Consider the following 16265-nt stretch of genomic DNA (forward strand, 5'->3'; position numbering starts at 1 on the left):
AATAAGGTATGAGAAGATGCTCAACATCATTAAGAAGATGCAAATTAAGACCATGATGAGATACCACTACACACTAGAATGGCTTGAAAGAATTTTTTAAATAGTACCAAAAGTTGTCAAGGATGCAAAGCAATAGAAACTTTCATGCATTGCTGCTGGAAAGGGAAAGTGGTTTATCTACTCTGAATCAAAATTTGGTTAAGTTCTTATAAAATTAACCATATACTAACCCTATGACCCAGAAAACCCACTCCTCGGTATTTAACATATAGAGATGAAAAATTACATGTGGACTGAAATGTCCACAGAAACTATATTCAGGGGCACCTGGGTGGCTCAGTCAGTTAAGCGGCTGCCTTAAGTCATGATTCCAGGGTCCTGGGATCGAGCCCCGCATTGGGCTCCCTGCTCAGTGGAGAGCCTGCTTCTCCTTCTCCCTCTGCCTGCCGCTCTGCCTACTTGTGCTCTATCTCTGTCAAGTAAATAAAATCTTTAAAAAAAAAACCCCAACTGTATTCAGTTGCCAAAAGATTGGAAACAACCCAAATATCATCAGTGGGTGAATAATTCAACAAATTGTATGACATTTATACAGTGGGATACTACTTACCCATAAAAGGGAATGATTTATTGACACAAGCTACAATGTGGATGAATCTCAAAAGTATTATGTTTTACCATGTGATAATTTAAATTATATTTGATAAAAGATTATTAGATATTAGATTATAAATAGGTTTGTATAATTTTATATGTGCGTATCATTACATACTATAGTAATATTGTATATTTACGATATATAGCAATAATATTTATTGTATCTTCCTTATAATAAAATTTATTTTATGATATATGTATTGTATGATTATTGAATTATGTAATTTTTATAATATATCAAACTTTCACATAATACTTAAGTTATTTGCATTTTTACATGTTTACATTTAATGTTTATAGTGCAGAATTGTAACTGTAATAAAAGGGAGCATATGGTCTGAAGAGCCTGCAGTTGTAGCTGGTCTATATTTTTATTATTTGTCAACAGCTCAGTACTGGCTTTTCTTAACATCAAGGAAGCTTGTTCCACTTTGCCCAGCTGAGTTCTCTGAGAGTACTCTGCTTCCCCAGTGAGAACCCCCTGACACCATCCCTCAACGATTTTATGTGAAGTAATATTTCTTGTGATCACTTTGTGTTTTGTACTGTATTTGTGTTGCAAGTACCACCATCTGACCTGATACCAAATGGGTTTTTTGTTCACCCCTCCCCACTGGACTTTCAAAAACCTCATGATGCCCAGACTTTGTTATGTTCCTGCTGTGTCCAAGGCACCCAGTACAGCATTGGACAAAGTAGATACTCTGTATAAGGTTTTTTTAAAGATCTGTTCATTCATTTGAGAGAGGAAGAGAGCTTGCTTGAGTTGGGGGAGGAACAAAGAGAGAAACTCTTCAAGCAGACTCCCTGCTGAGCATGGAGCCTGAGGTGGGGCTCAATCCCATGATCCACCACATCATGAGCTGAACCCAAGAGTCAGATGCTCAATCAACTGAGCCACCCAAGCATCCCTCTGTTTAAGTTTGCTAAATAGAAGAATGAATGATAGTAATAGCACCAAGTCTGACCAAATGCCCCACACCAAATGAGCTAAAATCATGGCTGGTTTGTGGGGGGGGCAGTAAGGGAGGAAGGGTAGGTTGGTTACCTGTCCTCTAATTCAAGATTTAATGCCCCTTCCCACACCTCAGCACATCTAAGCCCTAACCCTTCCTTACCCAACCTCAACTACCCCATTCTTACTCTCCCCAGTATATCTGACCTATATCCTTCCCCCAGCATCCTCAAGGTCAAGGCTCAACCTCCTGGTTGCAATGGGCAGGCCATGTAGAATGGGGAGAGACAACAGCAGGGAACGACAGGCAGGGGCCATGCTGTCAGCATCCACGCCAGCACTTATGTATCCCATCATGCCATATGGTCTGCCCTGCCTCCTCCACCAGAAGAACCACCAGCAGATATGAAACCCTGGGGACAAGAGGAAGGTGGCAGGGCTGAGGCTTCCCAGCTCCAGGTACCTCGCTGGACAAATAACACAATGTGGCAGCTGTTGACCCTATGGCAAAGTCAGGTTAAAACTGGATTGCCATGGGCACTTGCCCTAATAGCAGGATAGGCTGAGCTCTCCACCCTCAGCCATCAGTTGGGGTACTGGTGCTGGTGTGACTATTATCTATATTATACCCTACCACACCCCACCCCACTTCCCATGCCATATATCATACCATACCTTACACAATACCATACCAGTTATTAACCATTTTACTTAATTCCATAAATATACTGATTCTATTATTGAAGTATTAATTTATATAAAAATGTCTGTCATTTATTTATATTTAAATATACATTTATATTATTATACTATGCCTAATTATTATATATATCATGAATTATATATCATGAATCATACAAACTGATGCTAAAAAAGCCTGTATCCCTTCTTTCAGGCACCTTCAGGTCAGTGGTGTTTGCACTATATTAACACAATGATAGTGCCACCTCTAGAGGTGAAGTTTTCCCCCCTTGTGAAATGAGCTCAATTAGATTACTCCTATAGTGATGACTGTACTATTTTAATATTTATTATAATGGGCATTGCTATTAAAACAATAACTGGTGTTCTGCTTCCATCTGTGAAACACAACAATGAAGGCAGTACTTAAATACAATCATTTGAACTATATTAAGGTTATGACTATAGTCGGGGGACCTGGCTGGCTCAGTTAGTAGAGCATGCAACGCCTGATCTCAGGATCATGAGTTCCAGGTCCATGTTGGGAGGAGAATTACTTAAGAAGATGTGACTATAATTAATATCAATTCTGAGAACCCATGCTATGTTCCATTACATTCTGGAAAATGGCATGTTTATAATGCATTGCTGACTGTTTATTTCTATGTAACAAGCTACCCAAAACATCATCTTAAAAAACAAACAACAACAACAAAAACACAACAGGACAGTCAGCTTTAAATTAGAGCAGCTAGTTGAGGCCTGGGAAGCTTACCTCCTCTTCCTGAAAGTCCACATGTCAGGCCTTCAATAGAATGACTACAATCCATAGTGACTGTCTCCTTCTAGCACTGCTGATTACCAACATCATCAGCTAATCTTAATGATCAAAGACTCCTCCTCTACCTGCCCTACACACAAACTAAGAGTCATTTTAACTTATTTTACCTCATGTAGATGGTTCTTGGATAATAAATTCTATTAGCACCTTTCTGTCACTGTAACAAATCAAAACATGTTCCCATGCACTTCCAAATCCTCCCTAGAAGGGACATAATCTATGAGGAATCACTTAGTCAGTGATAAACTGGAGTTTATCTAATCAGAAGAATGTTTTTTATTGAGGTATAATTACCACACATTATATTAGTTTCAGATATATAACATATTGATTCGACAATTCTATACATCACTCTGTGCTTACCACAAGTGTAGTCACCATCTGTCACCACACATTGTTACAATATTACTATTCCCTAAGCTGTACTTCTTATCTGTGTGTCTTATTCATTTTACATTCTATTTCACGCCCCCCTCCTATCCCCCCTTCTGGCAACCACCAGTCTGTTCTCTGTATTTAAAAATCTGGTTGGTTGGTTGGTTGGTTGTTTTTTTTAGATTCTACATGTAAGTGAAATCACATGGTATCTGTCTTTCTCTGACTTATTTCCCTTAATATTATACCCTCTAGGTCCATTCATGTTGTTGCAAATGACAAGATCTCATTCTTTTGTATGGCTGAGTAATATTCCATTATATACATATCCATACCACCTCTTCTTCAGCCATTCACCCATCAGTGAATACTTGGGTTGCTTCCATATCTTGGCTACTGTAAAGCATGCTGCAATAAACATAGGGGTACATACATCTTTTTGAATTAGTGTTTTCATATTCTTTGTGTAAATACCCAGTAATGGAATTACTGGGTAACATGGTATTTGTATTTTTAATTTTTTTAGGAAATTCTATATTGTTTTCCAGTGATTGCACCAATTTACATTCCCGCCAACAAGGGTTCCCTTTTCTTTTCTTTTTTTTTTTTTTTAAGATTTTATTTATTTATTTGACACAGAGATCACAAGCAGGCAGAGAGGCAGGCAGAGAGAGAGGAGGAAGCAGGCTCCCTGCTGAGCAGAGAGCCCAATGCGGGGCTCGATCCCAAGACCCTTGAGATCATGACCTGAGCCAAAGGCAGCGGCTTAACCCACTGAGCCACCCAGGTGCCCCAGGGTTCCCTTTTCTTGACATCCTCCCCAACACTTGTTATTTCTTGTCTTCTTGATACAAGACATTCTGACTAGTCTGAGGTGATACCTCATTGTAATTTTCAGTCACATTTCCCTGATGATTACTGCTGTTGAACATCTTTTCATGTGTCTATTAGCCATCTATTTGTCTTCTTTGGAAAAAAATGTCTATTCAGGTCCTCTGCCTATTCTTTAATCAGATTGTTTTTTTGTGAACTATATAACTTCTTTATATATTCTAGGTATTAACCCTTTATCAGATATATCACTTGCAAATATCTTCTCCCATTCACTGGGTTGCCTTTTTGTTTTGTTGATGGTTCCTTTGCTGTGCAAAAGCTTTTTATTTCAGTGTTTATTTTGCTTTCATTTCCCTTGCCTGAGGACATATCCCTAAACATGTTGCTAACGTTGATGTCTAAGAGATTACCACCTATGTTTTATATTAGGCGTTTTATGGTTTCAGGTCTCATAGAAGAATTTCTAGAGATGTGCTGTTAGAGAAATATAGCAACTGATCTCTCTGTGTAACATTATCTTCCTGCAAGTAATTTAGAATTTGTCCTCTGAAATCATTGCCTCCTCTCATATACAGTTCTAGTTATTTAATTTCTACTCCTCGTTGATAGGGGAGCAGTTAGATTTTGTCTTCTCTGTCCTTCAAACCATCACATTGTTTGCCCTTCCTATAAGGGCTTCCCTGCTGAGGAACTGGACTTGACTTCTAGAATACCTATACCATATACTATTTTTTTACTCATAAGCAGACCTTTCTAAGTCAGACATAATCTCTTCAGAGCTAAGGAAAGATCTAAGTTATAGGGAAAATGTGGTATCTTTTCAGGTTGGATCCTAACTTATAACCATCTACGCTTTGTGTGCTTTTCTTTGCTTATATTTTCTCACATTCGCAAAAGGGGGAGTACACTTTTCCCCCAATGATTACCCTTTCACCTGTATTTGTCCTTAGTTTTCAGTAGTTTGACTACGATGAACCTAGGCATTTTTTTTTCCCACTTGGGTTTCTTGGGGATTCTTGAATCTATAAAATTTGTGTTCTCACCTCTTAATAATTTTCATACAGATCTGTAAAATTTCACCTATTATTACTTCAAAAAATTTTTACATTATCCTACAGGTAACTGAGGAGAGTATTCTCTTTTAAAAAAATCTTTTTTCTCTGTTCTTCAGTTTAGACAACTTATATTGATCCATAAGTTTAATGACTTTCTTTTGTCTTTTCCTGGCAAAGCCTATCTGCTGGCAAGCCCATTCAATGATGTATTTTCAAATCAAATTTTCAAATTTTTTGCTCTAGAGATTTATTAGGTTCTTTTTAATACATTCTCTTTCTACCCTACCTGTTCATTCATTATAAGCATATTTTACATCCTTGAGCATAAATACAATGGGTGTTTTAAAAAGCCTTTAAACACTCTGTAATTTAGCATAAATCTGCTAATTCTACCAACTGGGCCTTTTGGGGTTGGTCTCCAACAATTTCCTTTCCCTTTAAGTATGGGCAACATCTTATTTTATGATGTTGCCCATACTTAAATTTTATGTCACAATTTTGCATTATATCCTTGACATTGTAAATGACGTTTTAAAGACTCTGGATTTTGCTATAATCATCTGAAGGATGTTGAATTTTTTTATTTGCTTGTACAACTTTGTGGGACTTGAACTCAAACTCTCTCCTTAGTGTAAGAATCTGAATCCTCTTTTAGTATTAGCTGAGCTATAAAAAGTCAGCCCCGGGGCACCTGGGTGGCTCAGTGGGTTAAAGCCTCTGCCTTCGGCTCAGGTCATGGTCCCAGGGTCCTGGGATCGAGCCCCACATCAGGCTCTCTGCTCAACAGGGAGCCTGCTTCCTCCTCTCTCTCTGCCTATCTCCTCTGCCTACTTGTAATCTCTGTCTGTCAAATAAAAAAAAAAAAAAGTCAGCCCCACACATACATAGTTCAGGAGTCATTCAGAGATTTGGACAGTTTCTACAAAGAATTTGGCCCTGCTCTTTCTCCTTTGAAGAGTTCTTTCCCTTTTCCTCCCCCCTATTTTCCTGCTATTGCAGTCCTGCTAAAGGACAGCCTGTAGTTCTTGAAACTGGTTATAACTGCTGATTTTTAGCTGACTTATATGGCACTGCCTAGAACCTGCCCTCAGGTGAAAAGTTGATTATTTAATTGTAGAAGGCTATCAGTCAGTCTTGTCTGATAATTATTTCATGCATTCCCAACAGTGTGACAATACTCCTAACGGGGCAAAAATTGGTTCTTGGAGGATTAAAAAAAAATCTTAAGATGGCTTCTGGTTTGTGGCCCTTCAAAGCAGCATAGTACCTACAAAGATACATATCTGTTATATTTCATAGGGATAGGGCTAATGATCAGGGGCAAAATATCTTTAAAAGGGTTCTGGGGGAAATAATGAAAAAAGATGGAGGAAAAAAGAATTGATAAGTTATATATATTCTTTAGGATTTTCTATGAACACAATCGTATCTGTAAATAATGACACCTTCTTCTTTCAAATCACTGCACCTTTTTTTTTCTTGCCCTAGTGAATTAGTAAGAATCTCAATTAAAATAACAAATTTTGATAACAAGTATCTTTGTCTTGGACTCCTGGCTGGCTCAGTGGGTTAAAGCCTCTGCCTTCAGCTCAGGTGATGATCTCAGGGTCCTGGGATGGAGGCCTACATCAGGCTCTCTGCTCAGCAGGGAGCCTGCTTCCCCCTCCTCTCTCTCTGCCTGCCTCTCTGCCTACTTGTGACCTCTGTCTGTCAAATTTAAAAAAAAAAAGATTCTATTAAGAAAAATATCTTTGTCTCATTCTTAGATACCAATGGAAAGGTTTCACCATTAAGAAGGCTGTTTTCTGGGGCGCCTGGGTGGCTCAGTGGGTTGGGCCGCTGCCTTCGGCTCGGGTCATGATCTCAGAGTCCTGGGATCGAGCCCCGCATCGGGCTCTCTGCTCAGCGGGGAGCCTGCTTCCTCCTCTCTCTCTGCCTGCCTCTCTGCCTGCTTGTGATCTCTCTGTCAAATAAATAAATAAAATCTTTAAAAAAAAAAAAAAAAAAGAAGGCTGTTTTCTCTAGGAACTTTATACATACCTTTATGTGACTGAGGGAAGTTCCCATTTTTTGTCTTTGCTGAAAGATAAATTCTATGAAATGTCTTTTCTCCATCTATTCATGTGAGAATATATGATGATTCTACTTCATTACATTAATGTAAATTACACTGATTTTCAAATGTTAAACCTACTTGCATTCTGACAATATTTCAAATTAAGTCATGATATATTATCCTTTTCATATACTGCAAGATTTATTATTATATTGTTTTGTATATTTGTTTTCATCAGAGAGATACCTATAAATTTCCTTTCTCTTGCATGCCCTTATAAAGTTTCAGTATCCATATTTGCTTCACTCCATAAAATAAATTGGAGTGTGTTCCAACATTTATCAGTTCTCTTGAGACTGTATGAGTGGGGTTTTCTCCTTAAATCATTGGTAGAATGAAGTCACATGAGACTGAACTGTCTATGGTAAAGGCTTATAGTAATAGATTCAATTTCATTACTAGGTATAGGACGCTTCACATTGCCTGTTATCCCCCAGCAAAGCTGATTTACTGTGTATTACTAGGAATTTGTCTGTTTCATATAAGTTTTCAAATGTATTGGTATAAACTCTGTATGAAATCCTTTCATTATCTTTTTAATGTCTACAGGATTCAGAGCGACCCAATTTTCATTCCTAACTTGTTTTCTCTCTCACTCTGTCTCTCTGTTCATCTGACGGAAATGGAAAAGTAAGTGTGGCATATTTATACAAGGAAAAATAAATGTAGCATTTTCACACAAAAATGAGTAATAAATGACGTGGGAAGCAAAGGCAAAAGAAAAAGTTAAATTTCTTACTGCCTACAGTCCATTGACAAGACCTTGAAACAGGTTAAGTGATCTTCCTCTAGGAGCTCAGCTACCTCGATGTTGACACTTTGCTAAGGGCAAAAGGCAATCTTAGTCCAATGCCCCAGAATCCTTTAAGTCTTATTTAACATATAAAAATTCCTTTGATAACTTCTTTTATCTCTTACCCCACCCCCCAAGATATATGCTGGAAATCATCATCAAAGCATATGGCCCACTGATATACATCTGAAGGGTCTTATGACTAAGATTTTATTAGATAATAATAAATGACCTTTTCCTAACAATAGCCAGCCTCCTCAAGATTCTGGAAACCTTGGGGCGCCTGGGTGGCTCAGTGGGTTAAGCCTCTACCTTCGGCTCAGGTCATGATCTCAGGGTCCTGGGATCAAGCCCTACATCGGGCTCTCTGCTTCCCCCTCTCTCTGTCTGCCTCTCTGCCTACTTGTGATCTCTGTGCCATATAAATAAATAAAATCTTCAAGAAAAATTCTGGAAACCTTGCTTCCAAAATTCCTTAGAGACTTATGCTATCCCTAACTCCCTCCCAACTTGAAAGCATATAATCAGTCACTCCTAACCCCATTGCAGCTTTTTCTGCCCATGGGTCCCCATGCTTTAATAAAACCATCTTTTTACACCGAAGATATCTCAAGAATTCTTTCTTGGCCATCAGCTCCAAACTCCAACACTTCCTACATCAATAAATAACCCAGAACTACATAAAAAAACATGCAATCAGTGAATCACACAATGTTGGTCAAGAGAATTCAGACGCAAGAGTATATACTGTGTAATTCCACTGATCTAAAATTTAAAAATTGCCAAATCAGTCTTTGTTGTTAAGAGATTTGGACAGTGATCATTTCTGGTGAATGAGAAAGAAAACAGAAGAGAACATGAAGACATACTTTGGGATGCTGGTAATGTCCTGTTCGTTGATCTGGATAGCAGTTAAATAAATGGATGTGTTCAGTTTCTGAAAATCCATCCAGCAGTACTTAGGCTATATGTGCTTTTAGGTATGTATGTATGTTATATATCAAAGAAGTTACTATTAAAAAATAGGAGGGCTTCTGCTTTTTTGCTCCAAAATGGAAAGAGCTTGTAAGTGATCACTACTGTCCTCACAGCAAGGAAAAAGATAAGATAACTGAAAATTAATAATTCTTATTTCCCTCAGAGAATTGAGGTCACAGGGCAAAAAAAAAAAAAATGGTCTGAGAACTGGAGAGCTAGGCAAAGAAAATCACAGAGAACCTGAAGGAGAAGCTGTTATAGTCAGGGACTGGTAGGAACTGATGAACTGCTGGAAACTGAGTGCGGACCAGCTTGACAGTTAAAAACTCCTATAGGACCCCACTTTCTTGAGTTTGGCCTCTAAGAACATCACCACTTTCTCAGAATGAAGATCAGAAGAAATTCCCCTCAGGCTTTTAGGAGGGGGAGGGGAATACTGTTTTGAAATATTTTAGTCTGTTATCCACCTGCCCTCAAGGGAAACTAATTTACCAGAGACTAACCAATGTTGAGGAAGGGAAATTCCCAGCCCCCTCTAGCCCTCCTGTGTCACCTAACTAGTTGAGGGAGGAAAGGACCTGAGAAGAACTTGTGCAGGTCACAGCTCAGGGTGGAAGGCAAACTGAGAGACTAAGACCTAAAATTCTTCACCACTCCTACATCTCCTCTACATCAACAGGATTCTTGTATAAAAACAGGGTTAGAGCTGAAAAAAGAAAAACCCACGAACATCTTAATAGATCAGAAAATTATGTAGCAAAATTCAAAGCCCTTTCATCATAAAAACATTAAACAAAATCCTTGTTAGTTATTTTGTGGATATCGACTGATACTAAAGCCTGTATGGGGAGGCAAAAGACAAGAATACCCAACACTACTGAACTACTAAGTCGGGGGTCTGACAAAATAATCATCCATTCAAATCTTTATAACATTTCCCTCTTTGGTTATGCTTGGGAACGCTATTCCTAAACCAATATTACGAAACCTATACAATATTATCACCAGGTCACTTTTACATTTAATTATTCTGTCAGCGTCGAATATATCCTAGTGTAAAGTATTAATATTACTTCACTCCCACTCACCATTACTAAATGTAGCTAACACAGTGTATTGAGAAATCCGGCCCATTCCCGGCAGTACCAAAAGTTACTCCCCCGTATGTTATCACCAGGCTGCAGCTAACTACCTTAGGAAACACAGCACCAGAGCCCCCGCCATGGCCCTGGGGCCGCACCGGTGACCCTACCTTGCGGCTGACACCCACAGGCCTGAGGCTTTGGACAGCCGCCAGTTCGGGACGGCCCTTCCCTGCCTTCTAGCCTGATCTGGACCACCAGGACGCGCGCACCGCGCCCTCTTCTGTTTCCCCTCCACCGTTACCACCCCTCGCGTGGCGTACTCCTCAGAGCGACAACTCTCGGGTGTCCGCGGAGGGACGTCCTGGTGGCCAACTAGCGCTCTAGAGAGGCTTCTGGGATTCGGGCTACTTTTCCCACAAGCCACAGCGGCCACGGACCTTCAGGCTCGAACTACATTTCCCAGAGGGCAGCGGTCACAGCGGATCTTTGGCTTCCCTTCTATTTTCGCGCTGTTCTCGCGCTGCGCACGGTGAGTTGAACTCATCTCAGGATGTAAGCGGCTCGGGGTTCCGACAGGCTGGGCTCTGGACAACCTAGTTGATCGCGGGTGGGGGAAGAAGCTTTCAAAGCGTGGAAGCCGGTAGTAGGGGCGACCAGGTGTTACCGTGATCTCAGGCCTGCGGTTCAAGCACCATAGAGGAGGGTGGTGGGTGTCTGTGATGGGGAGCGGGGGGAGAAGCGCGCGCGCGCGCGGAGATGTAACAGTGGGTGCGGTGCGACTGTGAAATGAGGGTGAGACAAGTGCGCGTGAGACATGTGCACATGTAATATGCATTTGGTTGCATGTCTTTTACCTGTGCGGCGATTGCTGTGGCTCTGTTGTGTCATTGTCCCTGGCTCTAGGTTCCCTGCTGCGTCCTTCGTCTTCTCTCCTCTCAGCTACTTGTGGCTGCCACAGAGGAACGGCGTTAAAAAACGAAGTTGGAGGTTGGGAACGCCTTGGAAATTCTTTACTTGGGAGCTCTGAGGGGCAGCCACGTGTCTCAGAACCACGGCGTTCCCAGAGATCTGACCGCAGGAACTTGCTGTAAACCTTACACAGGTTACACGCTGCCCTACTTCTATCTATCTGTTTGTGTAACCAGGGCGGGCGTGGACCTAGAGAATGTTGTACAACGAAGTCATTCTGTGCTCCAAGAAAAACCCGGCGTCCTATGACTCCCTACCTCGTCCTGCCATTCCCCGAAAGAAGGAACCTGATAAGGAAAATTGTTACATCCCCCCAAAATCAGTGTTTGGGCTAGTTTTTCTTATATAAAATTATTGGTTTTAGGGTATGCTTTCCTTTGAAATGTAATCCCAATCTGCTTTCTTCCCAGTGGATGTTGGGTACTATTATGGTAAACCTCGTTAACATTCTCATGTTCATTGGGTTGTCATTCACATCCTCCTGTGTATTCTGTTAGAACCCAAAAAGATTCAGATTTTTTGGGTCTAGAATCAAGGACATTTTCCTGTTTTTGATAATGTGAAAAATTAATGTTCAGTGTTATGGAAATGTTTAATGATTAACCCATATGGTTGAATATTATGCAGCTGATAAGATAATGTTTATACAGGGGCACCTGGGTGGCACCTTTGGTTAAGTGTCCCACTCTTGGTTTTGGCTCAGGTCATGATCTGGGAGTGGTAAGATGGAACCCCTAGTATAGCTTCCCACTCAGCAGGGAGTCTGCTTGGGATCTTCTTTCTTTCCCTCTGTCCCTCCCTCATCATGTGCATGCTCTCTCTCTAAAATAAATCTTTTAATAAAAAAAAAAAGGATTATGTTTATAAAGAGTTAGACTTCAGGAAAATGTACACTCTATAATGTTAAGTAATACTCATATCTATCAACCGTAATACCCTGGAAAAAGTTTAATTATATATGAATCTCACTTAAGAAGTTATTACTATAAGAAATTTTTCAAGAAGTGCATCATGAAGTAATATTTTAATTGTTTATTGAGGAAGAATAGTGGTGTAGCTACATTTATCAAGCATCTGTTGTGTACCAAACACTCTTGTACCTTTATTACATTCTGTGATGCAATCTGCAAGTACCACTTACTTGTATTGTGTTCATTTTCAGTAGGATCTTGGTAATGAAAGTGTTGGGTAGCTATAACCAAAGGATATCTAAAGATTGTAGGGGTAATTTGTTTCCCTTGTAATACTTTCTCACATCATGCATAGAGTTCAGGTTTCATAAATACAAGAATGAACAACCTGTTCTTTATTTTTTCTTTATGCTTTTTTTTAAGGTTTTATTTATTTATTGAGAGAACGAGAGGGAGAGAGAGAATCTCAAGCAGATTCCACATTGAAGGCAGCGCCCTACCCAGGGCTTGATCTTACGACTTGGGATCAGGACCAGAGCTGAAATCAAGAGTCAGTTGCTCAACTGACTGAGCCAGGCTCTATTTTAACATTTGTTATATATTGAAATGTCTTTGAAATATTTTGAAATACCTTATATTGTGGTGATGGCATTAATGAAGACGTGTTGTAAAAATGCAGTACCCTAAGGAACTTCTGATAAATATAAAATACCCACCACCATTGTTTTACCACCACCCAGAGATAAGCTACTAATATTTTTTCCATTTAGCATATGTGTATTGCTTTGAAGAGTATGATCACATTAATTAAGTCTAAGAGTCAAACCATAAAGAAATAAGAATCTGAGTTTGAAAAAAGAGTCCATGAGTTTTATTATATGTGCATGTGAGTGGAAGAGAGAAGTGACAATTTCTGGTTTGAAAAACATTTCAGATATTTACATCTTTTAGATAATAGAAATAACCATTAAGTTAATTACCAGGGCAGCAAGTATCAAATAGACAGTCTTTCAGAGTTAGATTTTTCTTTAAAGATTTTTTTTTTTTTTTTTTTTTTTTTTTTAAAATCTCTACACCCAATATAGGGCTCCAACTCAACCCTGAGATCAAGAGTCTCATACTTGGGGTGCCTGGGTGGCTCAGTTAAGCATCAGACTATTGATTTCAGCTCAGGTTATGATCTCAGGGTTGTGGGATCGAGCTCTTCATAGGGCTTCTCGCTGAGTGTGGAATCTGCTTGGGGTTCTCTCCCTCTGCCCCTACCCCCATTTTCTGCTCTCTCTTCTCTCTCCTCTCTCTCTTTCTCTTAAAAAAAAGTTAAAAAGTCCTGTGCTCTACCAACTGAGCCAGCCAGGCACCCCCAGAGTTAGAGTTTGTTTTTTTTTTTTTTAAGATTTTATTTATTTATTTGTCAGAGAGAGAGAGAGATCACAAGTAGGCCGAGAGGCAGGCAGAGGCAGAGGGAGAAGCAGGTTCCCTGCCGAGCAAGGAGCCCGATGTGGGACTCGATCCCAGGACGCTAGGATCATGACCTGAGCCAAAGGTAGCCGCTTAACCAACTGAGCCACCCAGGCATCCCAGAGTTAGAGTTTTAAAAAGAGATTTAAGATTGGTTTTACAAAACTTTCTAATAACAACTGATTTTTTGGGTCTTTTCCAAATAACATTTCCAAGTATGGTCTGTAATAAGAGAAAAGAACTAATAATTTTACTTATTCACATTTCTTTCATGGATTAAAAGTATTGAACCTCTCATTAATGTTCTCACTTTATGAGATACCTGATCAGATTAGATTCTTTGAAAAAATGTCCTTTTTTTTGCTGCTGCAGTTGGGAGAAGGTAAATTTCCTCTTCTTTCCTAGATACTCTTAGTATCTTATTAATAAGAAATACAGTCTTGGGACACCTGGGTGACTCTCCACTCTGTGCTCGCTCACTCTCTCTCTCTCTCTCTCAAACAAGTAAACAAATAAAATCTTTAAAAAAAAAAAAAAAGAAAAAAGAAAAAAAGAAATACAGTCTTGAACCAACGTCCTCATTTTTTTGTGTGTGAGTGTTATAAGAGCGGAACTGAGAAGCACAACTTTAAAAAGGAGATTTTAGAATTGTTTCTTTTGCAATAATCAATTAGAGAAAAATGAGAAATTAGAGAAAATGAAATCAGTAAAATAACTAACATATTAATATAGTATTACAGCATACTTTTAGGCTTTTATAGAGATTATCTTTCTCCAAAATATTCATACTCTGGATTTTACTGATGAAAAACCAGGGTAATCAAATCTCATGGACTCTAAGAACATTTCCATATTTAGAAAATCTGAACACAGATTAAATTCAGCAGGATGCCATTCCTACATTATGTGTATTTATTAGCCTGGACCAGCATCATCACAATTAATAATGGTAAATATGCCATCATATAGTAGAACTGAATTAATTAACCTGTTACCTACTGTAAGATTTTTGTGTGGCTATTTAATTAATATAAATTCCTAGGAGTAGAATTTGGGATAAAACACTCAGACTCTTACTAAGTGCTTATGATATGCCTAACCATACAATATTAGTATTTGGGTTGATAAGAAGACTCAAATGACATGGTTACTACTTTTATGTTTCTTTTAGTAAGTAAAGTGAACACTGAATGGAAATAAATGGATCAGAGGCTACTGGAGAGATTCAGATCATGTGACGTGGGATTTTAGAAGGGAGTGATGTTATTCTGACAGTAGCTGTCACCTTACTATCAAATTATGCTGACCTAAAAAAGCACTGTGATGGCAGGGAATTTATGTGTAAATTTTTACCTTCTTTGTTAATATAATACTTTACTATAAAATACATCTTTTTAGGGGGGCGCCTGGGTGGTTTAGCGGGTTAAACCTCTGCCTTTGGCTCAGGTCATGATCTCAGGGTCCTGGGATCGAGCCCCTGCAGGGAGCCTGCTTCCTCCTCTCTTTCTGCCTGCCTGTCTGCCTACTTGTGATCTCTCTGTCAAATAAATAAATAAAATCTTTTAAAAATAAAATAAAATAAAATACATCTTTTTAAAGTATATAATTTAGTAGCTTTTAATGTAGTCACAGGGTTGTATAACCAGCACCCCTATCAAAGCACCACCATTAATTATGTATAAGTACTTCATTTTTTTTTTATGTGGTAAAGTATGCATAACAAAATTTGGCATTTTAACCTTTTTTTTTAGAGGGGGGAGGAGGGAGAGAGGATCTTAAGCAGGTTCCTCGCCCACCTCGGAGCCTGCGGTGGGGCTTCATCTCACAACCCTGAGATCAATCATGACCTGAGCTGAAATCAACAATCAGAAGCGTAGCCAACTGAGTCACCCAGGTGCCCCAACATTTTAACCATTTTTAAGTGCATAGTTAAGTAGCATTAAGTATATTCACATTGTTCTGCCACTGTCACCACCATTCATCTTCAGAACTTCATCTTCTCCAACTGAAACTATACCCATTAAACACTTCCCATTCCCCTCCTCCCCCCTCCCCATCCCTGGCACCCACTTTCTGTCTCTCTGAGTTTGATTATTCTAAGAATCTCAGATAAGAGGAATCATACACTATTTGTCCTTTTGTGACTAGCTGATTTCCCTTAGCATAATGTCTTCAAGATTCATCCACGTTATAACTTGAATCAAAATAACCCTCATTTTTATGGCTGCATAATATTCCCTTGCATGCATATACCTAATTTTCTTTATCTGTTTATGGACATTGGGGTTTCTTCCACTTTGGGGCTGTTATAATACAAACATTTGCATACAAGTTGTTTTGGGTTTTTGTGGTGGGGGGGTGAATGTGTATTTTCTCTCCTGAAATACATACGTAAGGGTAGAATTGCTGGATCACATGGTGACTCCTACATTACCGGTTTTATTCTTATGATGTTAATGTAAGCGAAACTAATAGACTAATTCAGCAGCTTCCTGGAGGATGTGACTAACAGAGTGGGAAATAGCTCTTTGAAGAAAACTTACAAAAGGATATAGCA

Source organism: Enhydra lutris, unplaced genomic scaffold (assembly GCF_002288905.1).
Source record: "Enhydra lutris kenyoni isolate GAN:26980312 unplaced genomic scaffold, ASM228890v2 scaffoldscaffold85, whole genome shotgun sequence".
NCBI classification, from domain to species: domain Eukaryota; kingdom Metazoa; phylum Chordata; class Mammalia; order Carnivora; family Mustelidae; genus Enhydra; species Enhydra lutris.